This window comes from Canis lupus, chromosome 8 (genome assembly GCF_003254725.2).
Source record: "Canis lupus dingo isolate Sandy chromosome 8, ASM325472v2, whole genome shotgun sequence".
Lineage (NCBI taxonomy): Eukaryota > Metazoa > Chordata > Mammalia > Carnivora > Canidae > Canis > Canis lupus.
Window position 1 is genome coordinate 50,649,545 of NC_064250.1, and position 18,212 is coordinate 50,667,756.

The 18,212-nt window shown below is 40.8% G+C and overlaps 1 protein-coding gene across 2 annotated transcripts in view; it reads left to right on the forward strand.

Annotated features, from left to right (window-relative positions):
• The window catches only part of ADCK1 (aarF domain containing kinase 1), a 146,758-nt gene that overhangs the window by 12,277 nt on the left and 116,269 nt on the right, over positions 1-18,212 (forward strand). For both annotated transcript variants that reach the window (XM_049113360.1, XM_049113361.1), the window contains one exon: positions 5,526-5,592. The gene's annotated coding sequence lies outside the window, so the exon portion shown is untranslated. The remainder of the gene's footprint in view (positions 1-5,525; positions 5,593-18,212) is intronic.

Genomic DNA, 18,212 nt, shown 5'->3' on the forward strand with positions numbered 1-18,212 from the left:
AATGAAATGCAAATCAAAACTCCAGTAAGACATCATCACCTCATACCTGTCAGAGTGGCTGAAATCAACAACACAAGAAACAATAGGTATTGGCAAGGATATGGAGAAAGGGGAATACCCTTGCACTGTTGGTGGGAATGCGAACTGGTGCAGCCACACTGGAAAACAGTATGGAGGTTCTTCAAAAAGTTAAAACCACCCTATGATCCAGCAGTTGCATTACTAGATATTTACCCAAAGAATACAAAGATCCTAAATCAAAGAGGTATATGCACCCTGATGTTTATAGCAGCATTATCTACATGAGCCAAAGTATGGAAGCAGCCCAAATGTCTACTGATTGATAAATGGATAAAAAAGATGTGTGTATGTGTGTATTGCTACATATATGTGTATATATACATATACACATATACATATATATACATATATATACACATATATTTATACACACATATATTGGTATATTATTCAACCATAAAAAAGAATCTTGCCATTTGCAATGACATGGATGGAGCTACAGAGTATTATGCTAAGCAAAGTAAGTCAGAGAAAGACAAATACCATATGATTTCACTCATATGTGGAATTTAAGAAACAAAATGAGCAAAGGAAAGAAAGAGAGAGGCAAACCAAGAAAGAGACTCTTAACTATAAAGAACAAAACCTATGGTTATCAGAAAGGAAGTAGGTGGAGGGAATGGGTTAAATAGATGATGGGGATTAAGGAGTGTACTTGTGATGAGCACTGGGTGATGTATCGAAGTGTTGAATCACTATATCATACCTAAAACTATTATTACACTGTTAACTAACTGAAATTTAAATAAAAACTAAAAAAAAGAGTATACCCTTCCCCCTCCAAAAAAAAAAAAAAAAAAAAAAACTTCTGTGCTTCAAAGGTAGCATCAAGAAAGTGAAAAGACAGTCTATAGAATAGGAGAAAATATTTGCAAATCATATATCTGCTAAGGAACTTACAGCCAGAATGTATGAAGAACTCTCACAATTCAACCACAAAAAGACAAATAATCCAATTAGAAGACAGCAAAGGATTTGAATAGATGTTTCTTTAAAGAAGACACATGAATGGCCAATAATCACACAAAAAATTGCTCAACATCATGAGCAATCAGAGAAATGCGTATCAAAACTATATTTACTAGGGTGACTAAAATAAAAACGTCAGACAAAAACAAGTATTAGTAAGGCTGTGGAGAAATTGGAACCCTCATACACTGCTTATGGTAATGTAAAATGGTGCAGCCACTTTCAAAAACAGTTTGGCAGTTCTTGAAGAAGTTAAACATAGGGGATCCCTGGGTGGCTCAGCGGTTTGGTGCCTGCCTTTGGCCCAGGGCGTGATCCTGGAGTCCCGGGATTGAGTCCCACGTCAGGCTCCTGGCATGGAGCCTGCTTCTCCTTCCTTCTGTGTCTCTGCCTCTCTCTCTCTCTCTCTCTCTGTCTATCATAAATAAATAAATAAATAAATAAATCTTAAAAAAAAAAGAGGTTAAACATAGAGTTATCTATGTTATCTATGGCCCAAGAATTCCTAGGTATATAGTTCAGAAATTTGAAAATATACATCCATGCATAAGCTAGAGTACAGATGTTTATTCATAATAACCCCAAAGGGGAAACAACCCAAGTGTTCATCAACTGATGAACAGATAAACAAAATGTGATCTATCCATCAAATGGAATATTATTTGGCAATAAAAAGAATTATAGTATTGATACATGCTAAAACATGAATGAATCTTGAGCAAGATTAGCCCACATGCAAAGTTGGAGGGAGCAGTCTACAAGAGATTACCTTCACTTGTAACACTAATCACAAATTGGGAGTTCCTAAAGCCTCTTAAATTTGATCATTCATTAGAGGGACAGAACTCACTGAAAGGTGTTATCCTCATGATTTATTACAGGAAAAGGTTCTAGATTAAAATCAGCCAAGGAAAGAAGTGCATAGGGCGGAGTCCAGGAGGATTCCAAATATGAAGCATCCAGTTGACCTCTCCCTACGTAACCAGGACAGCATTGCTTTCCTGGCATTGGTATAGACAATATTCAGGGAGTATTGCCAACCAGGGAAGCTCACCTGAGCCCTGATGTCCAAAGTTTTTACTCGGCCTCCATCATGTAGGTATGTCTGATTGCTTTTGTGGTTGATCTCAGTCCCCACCCTAAGACTATTTGATGTGGCCAGCCTCACTCTAAACCATATTTTTAGACTATCCAGTGGCCTAAACTCTGAGGCAAACAAAAATACTCTGATTAAGCATGATATTTCACAAGTTTAGAGATTACTTCCCAGAAGCTGAAGACAAAGGCCAGATCTCTGTCCAAGGTGAAATTCTTAACTACAGAAACCTTGAAAACATGTTAAGTGAAAGAAGCCACTCACAAAAGGTCAGATATATCCATTCATATAAAATTTCCAGAATAGACAAATGCATAGAGACAAAAAGTAGATTAATAGTTACTGCAGAGGAGGGGGCTAGTGCTGGCTGGTTTAGTCTGTAAAGCATGGGACTCTTGTTGATCTCAGCATTGTGCGTTCAAGCCCCATATTGGGCGCAGAGCTCACTGAAAAAAAAAAAAAGTTACCTGGGGCTGTTTTGTGTGGGGATGGACGGTGGGAAAAGTGAGTGACTGCTAATAGGTAAAGGATTTCTTGTCAGAGTGTTGAAAAATTCTGTAGTGCTGATGGTGACACAATTCTGTGAATATACTAAAAACCACCGATCTGTATACTTTAAAAGGTGAATTTTATGGAATGTGAAATATATTTCAATAAAGCTGTAAAAGTGAAGTCAAGTAAAATGCAAAATTAATAAAACGAATAAATAAGTGAATAAAAAGTATGTTATAGTATCCCTTCATTAATTTTTTTCCAAATTAGGTTTAGAATTATCTTGTTGAATACTTTTTGAAAAGCTTGTAGGAATGTTTTTATTGAGTTGACTGTGAATTTACGTAGAGCTGGTATCTTTACAGTTTTATGTCTCAGGATCACTGTTTAGGTGTTGACTTATTAAAATCTTCTTTCAGGGATCCCTGGGTGGCACTGCGGTTTGGTGCCTGCCTTTGGCCCAGGGTGCGATCCTGGAGACCCGGGATCGAATCCCACGTTGGGCTCCCAGTGCATGGAGCCTGCTTCTCCCTCTGCCTATGTCTCTGCCTCTCTCTCTCTCTCTCTCTCTATCATAAATAAATAATTTAAAAAAATCTTCTTTCATATCTTTCAATGACATTTTGAAGTTTTCTTTATATAGACTACCTATCTCTCAAGACATTGATTACTAGGTATTTCATTTCTTTGTTTTCATAAGTGCAATCTCTATTTTTATATTATTTCTAAATACAACAGTAATTTTTATTAGGCAAACCAAAAATGTTCTGAAACATAGCAATTTATGAATAGAACCAATGTTTTCAACTGTAGATTACTTAAAGTTAGGGTTAACTTGTATATGGTGAAATGTGTTCCTACATCTCCTTCCTGGGATTGAGCAGTTCTTTGGTTTGATGTACAGGAAAGCAGCTTTGCTATCAGCTACTTCCCTCCTTGAGCTAAGAGATTTCCTGTTTAAAAGCACTGCAAGACCTGCTGACCCCATTTCTTTTCGGATTTAATTATTCTTTTTGAAAGTTGACTCTAACCTGAAGGGGATTTGAAACGTAAGGCTCCAGTGGGGAATGAAGCTTTAGACCCAAGATAACTATTCCTTTTTCTGTTGAACAGCCTGGCAGGGGAACAATTTGCCCCCTGCCCTGAGCACTGTCATTTGTTTTGATCACTTTCATTCCCTATCAAGTGTGCTGCCAGCTCAGAAGGCAGCCATCTGATATCTGAAGTGACTCCTTTCATTATGCCTTGTCTTTTCTCTAGTAACAAGATATTCCACCAGAATATGTCTGTTTGTGGTTTAAGAAGCTGCAGTGTGTGCATAGCTATGGATTTAATAACCATAAGGGGAAAAAATACTGGCATAATAAGAATAGTTACTATTTGCTGATGAGCTCTTCTGGGCCCATTTATCTCATTTACCCCCTTACGCCAGTTCTATGAGTAGTTAACACTTGTTTCCATTTTACAGACCAAGAAATGGAGGCTCATAGATGTTATGTAAATTGCCTAAGATGACAAATAGAAAGTGACCAATCTGGGCCTTCATCCCAAAGAATATGATCTTAACCACTATTCCATACTGGCCCCCAAGTGGAAGATTCTACTTTACTTTACTTTACTTTTCTTTTTTTTTTAAAGATTTTATTTATTCATGAGAGACAGAGAGAGAGAGAGAGAGAGGCAGAGACACAGGCAGAGGGAGAAGCAGGCTCCATGCAGGGAGCCCGACGTGGGACTCTATCCCGGGTCTCCAGGATCACGCCCTGGGCTGAAGGTGGCGCTAAAACACTGAGTGCCTCCCCCCCCACCCCCCCACGGGCTGCCCAAATTCTACTTTTCTAAGAAATCTGGAGTCAGATGTGAGTTTGAGTATTGCTCTCTTTGCTTCCTAGCTGTGTAACGTTTAGCGCTCTACCTACCTGATAAGGTAGTGAAGATGAGGTGAGATAATGAATGGAAAATGCTTAAGTGCTTGAGTCACCACAAGTACTAAATATTATATTTTCAAAAATATATCACGTTTATCAGAAAATTAGCTTTTTCTGTACTAGAAAATTTCTTTTTCTTTTTCTATACCAGATCCTGTGCTAATTTGGGGGACTCAGTGAAATGCTATATAGCCCAAGTCCTAACCACCAGCAGGCTGGTCCATCTGGGGCTTGTGGACCGAATCTGGCCTTCAGAAGTATTCTGTTTGTCCCCCACACATATTACTTTAAAATTTTTGAATTAGATACAGACAATTCAAAATGGGGAAGATTTAAAAAAATTATTTTAAAATCAGAGTTCAATTTGCCAACATATAGCATAACACCCAGTGCTCATCCCGCTAAGCGCCCCCCTCAGTGCTCGTCACCCGTCACCCCATCCCCCCGTCCACCTCCCCTTCCACTACCCCTTGTTCATTTCCCAGAGTTAGGTGTGTCTCATGTTTTGTCACCTTCACTGATATTTTCACTCATCTTCTCTCCTTTCCCTTTATTCCCTTTCACTAATTTTTATATTTGGGGAAGATTTCAATAAAAATTTAGACTTCCTACTGCTTTTGAAAACCAGTAGAGCTGGCAACACTGGGCCTCTATTTTCCCATGGCAGCTGTCACCTAGAAGGCAGTTTGTCACATGGGAATATGGACCACGGACCCCATCACCCCCTGTTGCTTCCAAGGCTGGGGGAGTCACTGGTCATTTGCTGCTGCAATTGCACTGTTCTTGTGGTAGAAGTAAAACTTCATGTACCTAGAATGCTCTCAAAAGAAATCAAAAGATAGACCAAGGGAGCTACTACATGATTTAAGAAAAATGAATAATTTTTTTGCTTAAAAGCCAGGATTATTCTCACATCTGACCTGCTTCACTCTTTTTGATTATCTTCTCGGCCTCTATAGGCATATACATTGGCAGCCCCTGGTGCGGAAAGGTAACCTCACGATGTGAAGCAGTGCCATACTGGAGGTGAGCCCAAGATACTTTGGAAGTCCAAAGAAGAGGCACTTAACTAGGCCTGGGAGTTCAGAGGATGCTTTCCTTAATGTCACCTGACCACGGTTATGTGCTATTAGTGGGTGAAGCTCAGAAGGACAGTGGCAGAGGTGTGGGCGGTTGGGTGGGATTGGGGAGCTGTTTAAGCAGATGGAGGAGCTTGAGAAAGGGCTCAGAGATAGTAGCAGCAGCCTTTGGACCTTCTACCTTGACCTCTTCCCAGAGGGGGTGGTGTCTCTAGCTCTCATATCACTAACAGACAAAAGATGACTCTACCCAATCAATGGCCAAGCCCTCCTGGCTCCATACACCAGCTGTACTCACATCCCTGGGTCTCCCTAACTCGCTAGACACACATGTACCCTGAGACACCACCCCTCAAAATCCATCAACACAAGTTCTTAACAGAAGGAGTTTTCACACCCATCACCCAGTCACACATCAAACATAATATAGAGTTATTCCTTCAGATGAGGGGCTGAGAATATCTTAGCGTTTAAATAATAGAAGTCAGAGTCTGTGTGGCTGGTGGAATTTACACCCGTCTACAAATAAACCACCCCTAAACACCTGTTTCTGACAAAGGCAAATTAAATTTTTTCCAGGGCAATAAAGAGAAGCCTCTAGAGGTGAGAGTGTTTCTCTGAGAGGAGTCCAGAAAAGTGGAGAGAAAAGGACTCTAGCAACTCACAACATGAGAATGGAAGTCTGTCTCAATGGGCAGGGCCAGGCTCCACCCATAAGACAAGTCACTTTTTGTTCATAGTGGGTAGACTCTGATTTTTTATTTTTGAGGGTGTCCATCCAGCAAGGGAACTAGCAAGTCTAGCCATGAGTGGTGGGAAGGTTAACTGATAGTGAAGGGCCTGAGTCTATCCTGGCAAGAATCCATTCCTACCAGGGGTCTAAGAGACTTGGCAGAGGCTAGGTGAAGGCTTGAGGATAGAAGAGACTTCCCTTGCTGAGTTCAAGGTCAAGTTCAACATATAGTCAAGAACTCTGCTCCAAACCATGGTAAGAATACCACTCCATACTCACTAGGGTGGGTATAATAAAACAGGCAGACAATAACAAATATTAATGAGGATATGAGAAATTGGAGCCGTCATACATTGCTGGTGGGAATAAAGGGTGCAGCTACTTTGGAAAACAGTTTGGCACTTCCTCGCAATGTTAAACATAGAGTTACCATACAACCCAGAAACTCCACTCTTAGGTATATACGCAAGAGAAATGAAAACATGTTCACATAGAAACTCATACACAGTGTTCATAGCAGCATTATTCATAATAGCCAAAATGTGGAAACAACTCAAATGCCCATCTACTGATGAATGGATAAACAAAACATATCTCCGTGCAGTAGTATACCATTCAGCAGTAAGAAATGAAGTAGCAACACATGATACAAGATACAACATATATGAACCCTGAAAACATTATACCAAGTAAGAGAAGTCAGTCGCAAAAGACCAGACATCATGATTCCATTTACATGAAATATTCAGAACAGGCATGACCATAACAGAGCATGGAGTGGTGGTTGCTTGAGGCTAGGGCCAGGTGTGTGTGTGGGGGGAACCTTCTGCTAATAGGTATAGATTTCTTTTTACAATGTTGAAAAGGTCCTAAAATTAGATAGTAATGATGGTTGTACAACTCTGTGAATATAATAAAAATCACTGAAATGTACCCTTTGAAAGGGTGAATTTTATAGCATGTGAATTATATCTCAATAAAGCTGTTATTAAAAAAGAGATCTCTGCTCCAAGTTTCCAGATACCCCTCCAAGTGGATGCCACAATGGCCTTGCTCCTTTTTTCTTTCTTTCTCTTTGTAATAACTTCTTGAGCCTCTCTTTATTTATTAACTTCACATCTGCTTATTTTTCTTAAGGTTCTGCGATAAGAAATGGGTATTTCTCACGGGTATGCTCCATGAAGGCAGATTCCTGGCTTTTCCTAGTTGTGTGATATTGAACACGTTAACTTTTTTTTTTAAGATTTTATTTATTTATTAATAATTAATAATTAATTATTAACACACAGAGAAAGAGGCAGAGACACAGGCAGAGGAAGAAGCAGGCTCCACACAGGGAGCCCAATGTAGGACTCGATCCTGGAACCCCAGGATCACGCCCTGAGCTGAACGAAGGCAGATGCTCAATTGGTGAGCCACCCAGGCATCCCACGTTAGTTAACTTCTTGACTTTAGTTTCCCATTTGACAAAGGAGATATTAATTGTACCTTCTTATAGGGTAAGTATGAAATATGTGATAAATACATGAAGCCTATTTTAGAAGAGTACCTGCCACATAGTTAAGCTCCATATGTATTTGTAATGATTATTTCTATATTAAAACCCTAGATCCATATTTAGCATATACTAAGTGCCCTATAAGGATTAGCTATTAATATTACTGTAATATTTTTAGTAAAGAGGGTAAGGGCTAACTTGGAGACTTCATCTGTTCTGCTACTGATGAGCATTTGAGCTGCTTACAGTTGGAATTAGTAAAGAACCATGCGGCCTTGCATATTGGTGCATTAGTTTCTCTAGGGTATATACACTTGGGAATGGGTGGCTAAGTCATGGGATATTCAGATCTTCCTGTTTCTGGATAATGCCAAAGCAGGTTCAAAGTGGTTGATTCAGTTTATATTCTCACTTCCAAAATTTGGCACACTCATCTTGTAAAATTTTATATCCAGCTTGTAATGTTGGCATCGATTTTAATTTGCATTTCCCTGATTAGTGATGAGGGGGCGTGCTTTTGAGTTCCTCTTTTATGAAGTTTCTGTGCAAGTCTGTTGTCCCTTTCTCACCAGGTTATGTGTCTGTTTCGTATCCATTTGTGGGAATTCTTCATGTGGTTTGGAAACTAGTCCTTTGGTTGGAAAATAGTCCTTGGTCTATTGCATGCATTTCTAGTTCTCTTTTTGCTCCAACATGATATCATTTGATGAAGAGAAAATTTTGATTATTAAGCAAATTTATGAGTCTTTACTGTTTTGGTTAGTGCTCTATGTGTGTTGTATAAGAAATTCTTGAATATACTTTCCTGTATTATTTTATAAAAGCTTTCTAGTTTTTCCTTTTACACTTGGATCAGTTCCACATGGAACTGACTACTGTGCATGAGGTAAAATAGTATAATTTCAATTTTTTTATATGTGGATGCTCAATTTTATCAGCACCATTTATTAAAAAGTCTGCTCTTTCCTCACTGATCTGCAGGTCACCTCTGTCATGTAGCAAGTGTCCATATGTGTAGATCTTCTTGGGAGCTCTTTATTCTGTTCCTGTTACAATTGGTCCTCTCACCTTCTGCTTATTCAATAGCCTCAGATTTCAATAGCTCTTTAGCTTTAGAATCAGCTTATCAAGTTCCACCCCCCAAAATTAAAAAGTAAATAAAACTGTTCCCAGTCAGTGTACATCTCAAGATCTAACTGGAGGGTAGTAGGCAGGAACTTTCTTTTTCCACTTGGAAGTGAATGAAGACACATGCAGATTTTTTTCATCTTTCTATGCACTAGCTGCCTTATCCTAGGGACATTAGTATGGAGTTGAAAACGACAGGGAAGGGCAGAGCCAAGGGAGTCACTAAGGACAGTCAGACCATATCTTCTAACTCCTTCCTAACTTTGGGTTCCACAGCTTTCTGTTTGACTTGAGTTTCCTTTTGGATGCAGCCAAAAGCATCCCAACTTACCTTAAATACAGCTTGAATGCAGAAGCAAGTAAAAAAGTCTTTTCATGAAAAGGAAAACAGCTGTCACAAAAACTATTAACTTCTTTCTATAGGAAGGTAATATGTAATAATTATAATGATAACAATGATAGTTATAGCTAACATTTACCAAACCAGGCACTGTGCTAAGAAATATACAGGTAACATATCATTACATTTATGATGTTACTCCACAGCCATGACCTCCCAATGTTATTCTTTTCCCAGATCCAGAGATGTTAAGTAACTATCACAATGTCACAGAGCTAGTAGAATTTAAAGACAGGCCTGTCTGGTTCCAACATACTTATCAATTGCTCATTTGACTTAGAATTCTCATGAAATAGGGAAAATTATTATTATTTCAAAATTTTTTTATTTATTCATAAGAGACACATAGAGAGAGGCAGGGACATAGGCAGAGGGAGAAACAGGCTCCCTGCAGGGAAGCCTGATGTAGGACTCAATCCCAGGACCCCGGTATCACGACCTGAGCCAAAGGCAGACGCTCAACTACTGAGCTACCCAGGTGCCCTGAAATAGGGAAAATTCAAGCAGAAGAGCAAGGTTTTAGGAAAAGGGGAATTCTATCTCACTCTGGGGAGGAACATAAATGGATATAACCTTTCTAGAGAACAGTTTGGCAATGTGTATTAAATATCTAAAAATATATTCTCTTAACTACTAGTTCTGCTTTTTAAAAAGTGAGTGGGACCCCCAAATAAAGATTTTTGAGGATGTTCAGAGCAGCAAAATTTTTAGTAGCAACATTTATTTTTGACTAAATGTTAGGAACTGAAATACTATTGCAACCATTAAGACTAATGTTTTAGAATTTTTAATGACAAGGAAAAATACACTATCTTAAGTGAAAGAAGCAGATTATGAAACCATATTCACAGCAGGATTCCTATTGTATTATTTAAAAGGCAAGAAGGGTAGACCATAAATTGATAGTAGTGATTATCTCTGCAGGATTATGGATAATTTAAATTTTCTTTTACTTTTCTGAAATTTTCAAGTTTCAACTACGAATATGCAGAACATTTTATTTATAAAGATCTCAAACATATTCAAAAGTAGAACAGAAAAATGAACCTGATGAAATTCATCACCAGCTTTAACATTTTTCAACACACGGCCAGTCTTGCCCATGGCACCGCTTCTCACTCCCTCCCCCAGATTATTTTGAAGCAAATCTTAAACATCATATTTTATTTGAAAACAATTTCAGTGCCCTTCTCTAAAAGATATGGTCCTTTTTTTTATTTTTATTTTTTAACTTTGATTTACTTATGATAGTAACAGAGAGAGAGAGAGAGAGAGAGAGAGGCAGAGACACAGGCAGAGGGAGAAGCAGGCTCCATGCACCGGGAGCCCGACGTGGGATTCGATCCCGGGTCTCCAGGATCGCGCCCTGGGCCAAAGGCAGGCGCCAAACCGCTGCGCCACCCAGGGATCCCAGATATGGTCCTTTTTAAAAACCATAGCCACAGTACCATTATCACACCTAATTTTAAAAAATACCAAATTATTCAATATAATCAAATATCCATCTAGTCAATTTTGTCATTTCTCTCACTGTCTTAAACATTTTTGTTTTGTATGTTTCTTGTGTGTTCTTGTTTTTGCCTTTTAAATATCTATATATTTTGCTTATTTGAATCAAGGTCCAAGTAAAGTTTATATGTTGTGATTGGTTGATATGTCTCATATCTCTTTTACCTGTAGGTTCCTTTTCCATCTCTTATTTTTTTCACGCAATATTTTGTTGAAGAAATCAGATTATTTGCCTCCTAGAGTTTTGCATCTTTGTGATGGTCTTCCTCCTCTGTTTCCTGTAAATTCTTCATTAGATCTAGAAGCTTGATCAGATATAAGGTTTTGTTTATTCATGAGAGGCATAGTGAGAGAGGCAGAGAGACATAGGCAGAGGAAGAAGCAGGCTCCTTGCAGAGAGCCTGATGTGGGACTTGATCCCCAGACCCTGGGATCACGCCCTAAGCCAAAGGCAGAGAGAGGCTCAGCCGTTGAGCCACACAGGCATCCCCAGATGTAAGGTTTTGTTTGGCTTTGTTTTTGTTGTGGGGCTGGGGAAGGTATAGAGCAACCTCACAGATGGTGGTGTTTACTGCTATCAGGAAAGTCCAGAGTCTGGTAGTCTTTCTTGTGATGTTAGCAGACATTACTATCGCAGCACCCATAAATCAGTAGGAGTTGCAGATTGGTGAGGTTCTGGCATTCCTTTTTCACTTACTAGCTGGTATACTTCTGTAAAAGAGAATTTCACAAAGGATAAAGAGAATGAATACCTGATTTTCTTTAATTACTCATTTTTAAAATAATTAGGTGGTTTTCTAGCACTTCTCAGAGATGACTTATTATTTGTTTGTTTGTTTTGAAGTACTCACAGAGGTAAAGATACTTGATGTGCTTCAATCCATTGATAATCAGTTTTGCAAGTGGGAGGCTCTTCATGTTGACTTCTGAGTTCTGCTGGCCCAGCCCTCATTGTCTTTGATAACTTCCATGCTTTCTGGTGTGACGAAATATTTCAGGATCATCTTACCCATTTCCATCCCTAGGTCCAGAATGAGTCTCTAAGAAGCCTTGATTTCTTTTAGTGGGACAATCTGTATACTAGGAGGTGGTAAACAAATGATTTTTAATAAAAGGAATAACAGACACTGGATGATGAATAACAGTACAAAATAAATAGTATTATAAAAATGTCACAGCCCAACACTCCTTTAGAGAAGGAGATATGGTACCACACAATCCAACAGAAATTTCCACAGTGTATCATGGACCTGATTCCTAGTCACCCAGAAAACTTAAACTTTGTTCACCAAACTTATTTGACAAAGGAGTGTAAAACTTAAAAAAAAATTGTATGCGTGGATAAGCCCTAGTTATCTGGAAAGTTAAGGTAAATAGAATGTTTCATTTACCTCAACAGTGAGTGGTTCTCAGGATTGTGCTGAGAATAGAATCATTTAAGGATCTTGTCAAAATACAGATATCTGGGCCCTACTCCAGACCATCTGAATCCAGGGAATAGGGCTTGGAATTTGTATACTAATAAGACTTCCAAGACTTGAAGCAGGTGGTCCTAAAAACTACCCTTTGGTGAGCTTTGCCAGATAGCTAGATAGACAGATAAATAAAGTAAGGGGAGGAGGAGAGATGCCTTTAAAGAGTTCACCTCAGAGCAATGGGAATTAAATCCCATTAAAAAAATTTAGTGATTCTCTTTTTCTGATTTCAAAAGAATTTTATTCTCTGTGAAATTTTGAAAAATGGAAAAGCAAACAGAAGAAAATAACCACCTGCAATCCTATTCCCCAGACACCATGTCCATTAGGTTGATGTATAGCCTTCTAGCCCTCTTAAGGGCACTTTGATTGCTCTTTTTTGCTAGCAGACACCATTACTGACTTGCCTGGGGGCTCTCTGCTAGTAAGTGGGAGAGTCCACACTGGAACCCAGCTGCTGAATCCTGAATTTCATTATGTTCCAGTCTAACAGAAACAGAGGAGCTCCCTGCCTGCCCCTGCCTCCATATCACCCCCAACATTACTTTACACATGCCTATATTGCATTTTAAAAATTGATTTTAAAATGAAAAAACAATAGTCTGTGTCTACCATCAGACTGTAGGCTTCTCAGCAGGGCAGGAAAATCATTATTAATATCAGTATCCCCCAAACAAGGCCTGGTGCTTAATAGTGGCTCAGTACCTGGGACAGTGTAGACACCCAACAACTGTTTCTTCCAGGCATGAGTGGAAGACAATTAGGTCTCTATGGCCTCTGGTGGAACTGAACTTCAGGTGTCCTAGATTTTCCCAGACTGACCTGGTTTTCTCCCAAAGTAACAAATTGTAGCATCCCAGCTTTTAAAAAACAGAATACCTTCCTGACAGTGTGATGTGGGAATGTGTGAAGGTGTAATTTTCCAGATATTTCCTAGTGGGGCATCTCCCTTCCGCCCTGTTAATTTTCTGGAGGCTGGGGCAGCTGTGAATTGTCAGCAGCCAACACTCACAGGAGCTGAGTAATGGGGATACTGGCTTGGTAAAGGGGACCTGGGAAGAGCACTAAGCACCTATGCCACCTAAAACTACCTAGCATACATCAGTGGCACCTGTACCATAGTTGAGAAGGTCCCAGTGTAGAGAATGGTGTACTGAATGCAGTAAATGGGATAAAAGGGGGTGGTTTGTGTAATATCTGTGAGGGGGAGGAATCTGGAGGAAGGGGAGCCAGGTGGAAGTCTGGAAAAGTCTAGATATGGGATCCATGGGGAACTTGACAATGCTTATGGCAACAAAAAAGGTGAGGAAGGGAAAAAAAGGAAGGGTATGTGAAGGAAGTGTCACAAAAGCAGGTAGGACTGAGAGAAGGAAGGGGAGAGGGACCTGGGGACCTGGGAGGAAAGCAGTGTCTGGGCAAGCATAGAGATTCAGGGCGAGGAAGCTGGAGCTTGGTCCTTCTGGCAAGACCAAGAGACAAATTCTCTAACATGAATGTTTATGGAACTATCTTCTCCTTTGCTTTTGTTCAGAATATCCATTGTTAAAGATAGGATTTGGTCCTCAGATTTCAGCAAAAGGGGCATGATTGGGGGATGCCAAAGCCCACATGCCTCCTCTTCCCACAGAAATGCCAACCCACCCACCTGCCCCATCAGCAGGGTAGGGCCAGGGTGTCAGCAGCTTTTGGGGGAAGCTGTAAGACCCTGTCCTCTTTCAGGATCAGATTAGCTCTTGACATGAGTCACATTTCCAATTGTCTTTCTTTTCCGATAAGAGGGTCCTCACTGTCTCTGCTCTCCTTTCTTGGCAACAGAAGGGTGGTGTGAGATTTAATTTCTCAAGAAAACTAAAAAGGACACAAAGATCCCCAGCCTCTATCTCACGTGAGCCAAGATCTTTGGGTGTAGGGGGTCAGCTCAGACAAAGGCATTCTGATAACCCGTAATAGTTTCTCTCTCTAATTATAGAAAGTATTTAACTATTGTTCTGTAATTGCTTGCTGCAGTTGGGTTTGAGCATTTTTTTTTTTTGCTTTTTTTTTTTTTTTTGTTTTGTTTTGACAAAAGCCTGCTTTCTGATGAGTTGTTCTTTTTTTCTTTTTTTTTTTCTGCTTTGGTCCACTGCCATAACAGTCAGTCCCTGGCTATTCCACTACATAACTGAAGGAGGTGGTATAGTATTTCTGGAGAAACCACTTTACCTCCTTGAATGGTTTTCCTTTCTTCCCTACTCCTCCCAGTTGCCTAATAGAGAAAGGGAATCAACATTTATTGAGCATCTACTCAGTATTTGTCAAGCATTGTACTAAGCCCTTGGATAGGCTGTTTTAGTCAATCCTTACAGCTAGTTTGAGAGTAGATATTATTATCCTCAATTTACAGAAGAGGAATCTAAGGCACAGGAAGGTCACAGCCAGCAAGCAGCTGAGCCAGGAATCAAACTCGTCTGTCAGACTTCATGTTCTCTCTCTTTCAGAGCCCAAGAGGATTTTTTATGGACTGGCTAATTAAATATTGGTGTTGATGCTCCCACCACTGTGGGAGAATTGGGGAATCCTGCTTCCTTACCCTGAAAGTGCCTACCTCTAGGTTCCCAGCTGGTGGTAGGGCCTAGGGGGGAAGCCTGCAGGACTTCAATAGGAGGGGGGATTCCTGTGTTGTGGGGCTCCTGTGTTGAGGTCTGGGATTCCTGAGACATGGAGAAATTTCTGATGTCATGGCAGTAATGACAAGGAGGGAAGCCACCTCTCCACCAAGAGGGCTACAGTGCTCCGGGTCCTATGGGAAGTAGAGGCATGTTCAAGGGTTGAAATGCAGTGTTGAATGAATGAAATGCTTAGAGGAGGTACAGGCAGTGGCAGGGAAGCAGCTGGGCACTAGCATCGCAGGAAGTTGTCACTGCTCCCAGGTCTAAGGGGGTACAGTGTGGGTGTTCCTGCAGCTCAGTGAGGGCTGGGGCTGGGCAAAAAGGCCTCGGCAGGAGCTGTGGCAGGAGAGGATCTCAGCCTCTGCCTAAACGTGGACCTGAAGGGCAAGAGCACACACATGAAGTGGGGTGGAGGTGTGCATGTGCATGCATGCATGTGCATGTGTGTGTGTCTGTGTGTGTGTGCATACATGTGAATAGATATCTATAGGCCTCTCTCTCCTTGGGCCTCCCTGCCTTCCGCCCATGTTGACCAGTGGCCAAACCCAACTGTAAGACAGAGGACGGTGGAGCCCCAGGGACACAGCCTGTGCTAGTCAGTCTCCTGGGCACAGGGAAGGACAGAGAAGGGTGGAGAGAGGACTTGCGGTAAGCTACAGAGGATATTTGGTGCAGGGTCTTACTCCACTGCACCCTCGATGTCAGGTTGGACATTGCTTACAGACTCAGAATTGTGGGATGTGAATGCTAGAAGAGCCTTAGATTTCCACCCATAAAATTCCTTTACTTTACAAAAGAGGATCCTAAGTCCCAGCAGGGGAAAAATGACTGGTCCAAGGTTCAAGGTCCAAGGTCCAAGGTCAATAGACAACCAGTAGCATTAGGCAGGACTGGAAGCAGCTAACCAAACTCCCAGTCCATCTTGCATCTTAACTGAGGGGTGTGGTCAATTAATGGCTGATAATAAAGGATTACTGGTGAGCCAGCTTGCCAATTTCCTGTTAAAACTGCTCAAAGAACTCAGGGCCGGAGTTAACTTCTTCGGCTCCAGACATTTGCCTCAAATGATTCCCTCTAAATACACCTATGATCAGTGTGAGCTGCTCATTCCAGAGTGTCTGCTCTAGAGTCACACTCAGGGGACAGAATCCCAGCTGTGTCCTTATGGAGTGGTCTTGGACAAGCTGCTTGATCCTCTGTGCCTTAGTTTGCTCAGCTATAAAAATGGGGATAATAAGATCTATCTCATATATCATGAAAATTATATGAGAAAATATACTTAAAGCACAGACTAGCATTTGGCAATAACAAATGCTTGATAAATGATAGCATATAAATGCATATATAGTATTTATTAGCATGTATAAATATATATGTGATCTTCGTGTACACACACACACACACACACACACAGCTCTCCAGTAAACTGATTTAGAATTCTAGTTAAGAATTCTTTTGGTTTTTACCCTGAGATATATCAGCTGTTGCTTGCAAGGAATTTTTCTTCTTCTTTATAACAGATAAGAAAACTGAAGGGTATGACAATTATAACTCAATAAAGCTGGAAAAAAAAAAAAGAAAACTGAAGGGCCTGTGTGATGTGCTTTTTGTGGGGTCTCTAAACCAGAAGCAGATAAGAAATCCCTGCTCTCCATGTCACTCCAGCCCCTGGGTTGGAAATGAATTCCAGATTACTCATCTTGATTTACTTCCTCCCAGGTGTTAAAAAAAGATCTCTTTAGACTTCCATCAAGTCCAGGCCAGTCTGACCATCCCATGATGCAGGGCTGAGCAGGTTTCCATCTCATAGTCATTGGTCCTAGAAGGATTCAGAGGCATCAGGCCTTGCTCTCTCTCCAACCTTAGCCTCTGCTCTTCAACCCCAGCAGACAAATGCATATGGTATATGGATTGGTCTGCAGGTCCTCTGGCAAATGCTCAACTGCCCTCTGGGGATAGCTAGACCCTGACCTTCCAGTCCTGGGTCTGGATCGACTGCCTTTTCTTGCTGAACACTCTGTCCTGGGAAGGTGCTAACACAAGGTCTGGCCCTCCAGCAGCTCACCCTTCCTTCTATGGCTGTAACCCCTGCAGGACATTGCTCACCTTTGGAATACTGCCAGGAACCAAATACAGCTTTCCTGTTTCCTTCACTACTAGCCTTAAGGCTTTCCCTTCCTGCAAAGAATAGTTCCTTTATTACTCCCTCTACAGTAATCTTTTCTCCTGCTTTTCCTCTGGTTGGCTGCTTCCTCCTAGATGGTTTACTTCCGGGACACAACACAGAGCATCTTTTTTTTTTAATAATAAATTTATTTTTTATTGGTGCTCAATTTGCCAACAATAACACCCAGTGCTCATCCTGTCAAGTGCCCACCTCAGTGCCCGCCACCCAGTCACCCCAACCCCCACCCTCCTCCCCTTCCACCACCCCTAGTTCGTTTCCCAGAGTTAGGAGTCTCTCATGTTCTGTCTCCCTTTCTATTTCCTACCCATTTCTTCTCCCTTCCCCTCTATTCCCTTTCACTATTATTTATATTTCCCAAATGAATGAGACCATATAATGTTTGTCCTTCTCCGATTGACTTATTTCACTCAGCATAATACCCTCCAGTTCCATCCACATCGAAGCAAATTTGTCATTTCTAATGGCTGAGTAATACTCCATTGTATACATAAACCACATCTTCTTTATCCATTCATCTTTCGATGGACACCAAGGCTCCTTCCAGTTTGGCTATTGTGGACATTGCTGCTAAAAACATCGGGGTGCAGGTGTCCTGGCGTTTCATTGCATCAACACAGAGCATCTTGCATGAATGCTTCTCTTGGATAGCATTCTGAACACTGAATTTACCAACTCCAGGCCCTGCTGCCTCAGAAACTCAACTGGGACCTTGGCAGGTTCTGAGATAATTTAGCTGCTTCCCTTTGTGGCTTTGATTGCTTGGTTCATTTTCTATTTAGCTTCTTTGGTCACATCCCATCTCAACAAAACCCTTTGGCTTCCTAGTGCACTTGGACTAAAATTCAAACCAGTAAACGTTCCGACACCCTGTGTAACCTGACTCTACCTGCCTCTCCTACCTCCTCCTACACCATTCTTTCTGCTTAAGTTACACTGGGCTCCTCTCTGTTCTTCAAACATGCGAGGCTCTTTCCTACCCCTAGACCTT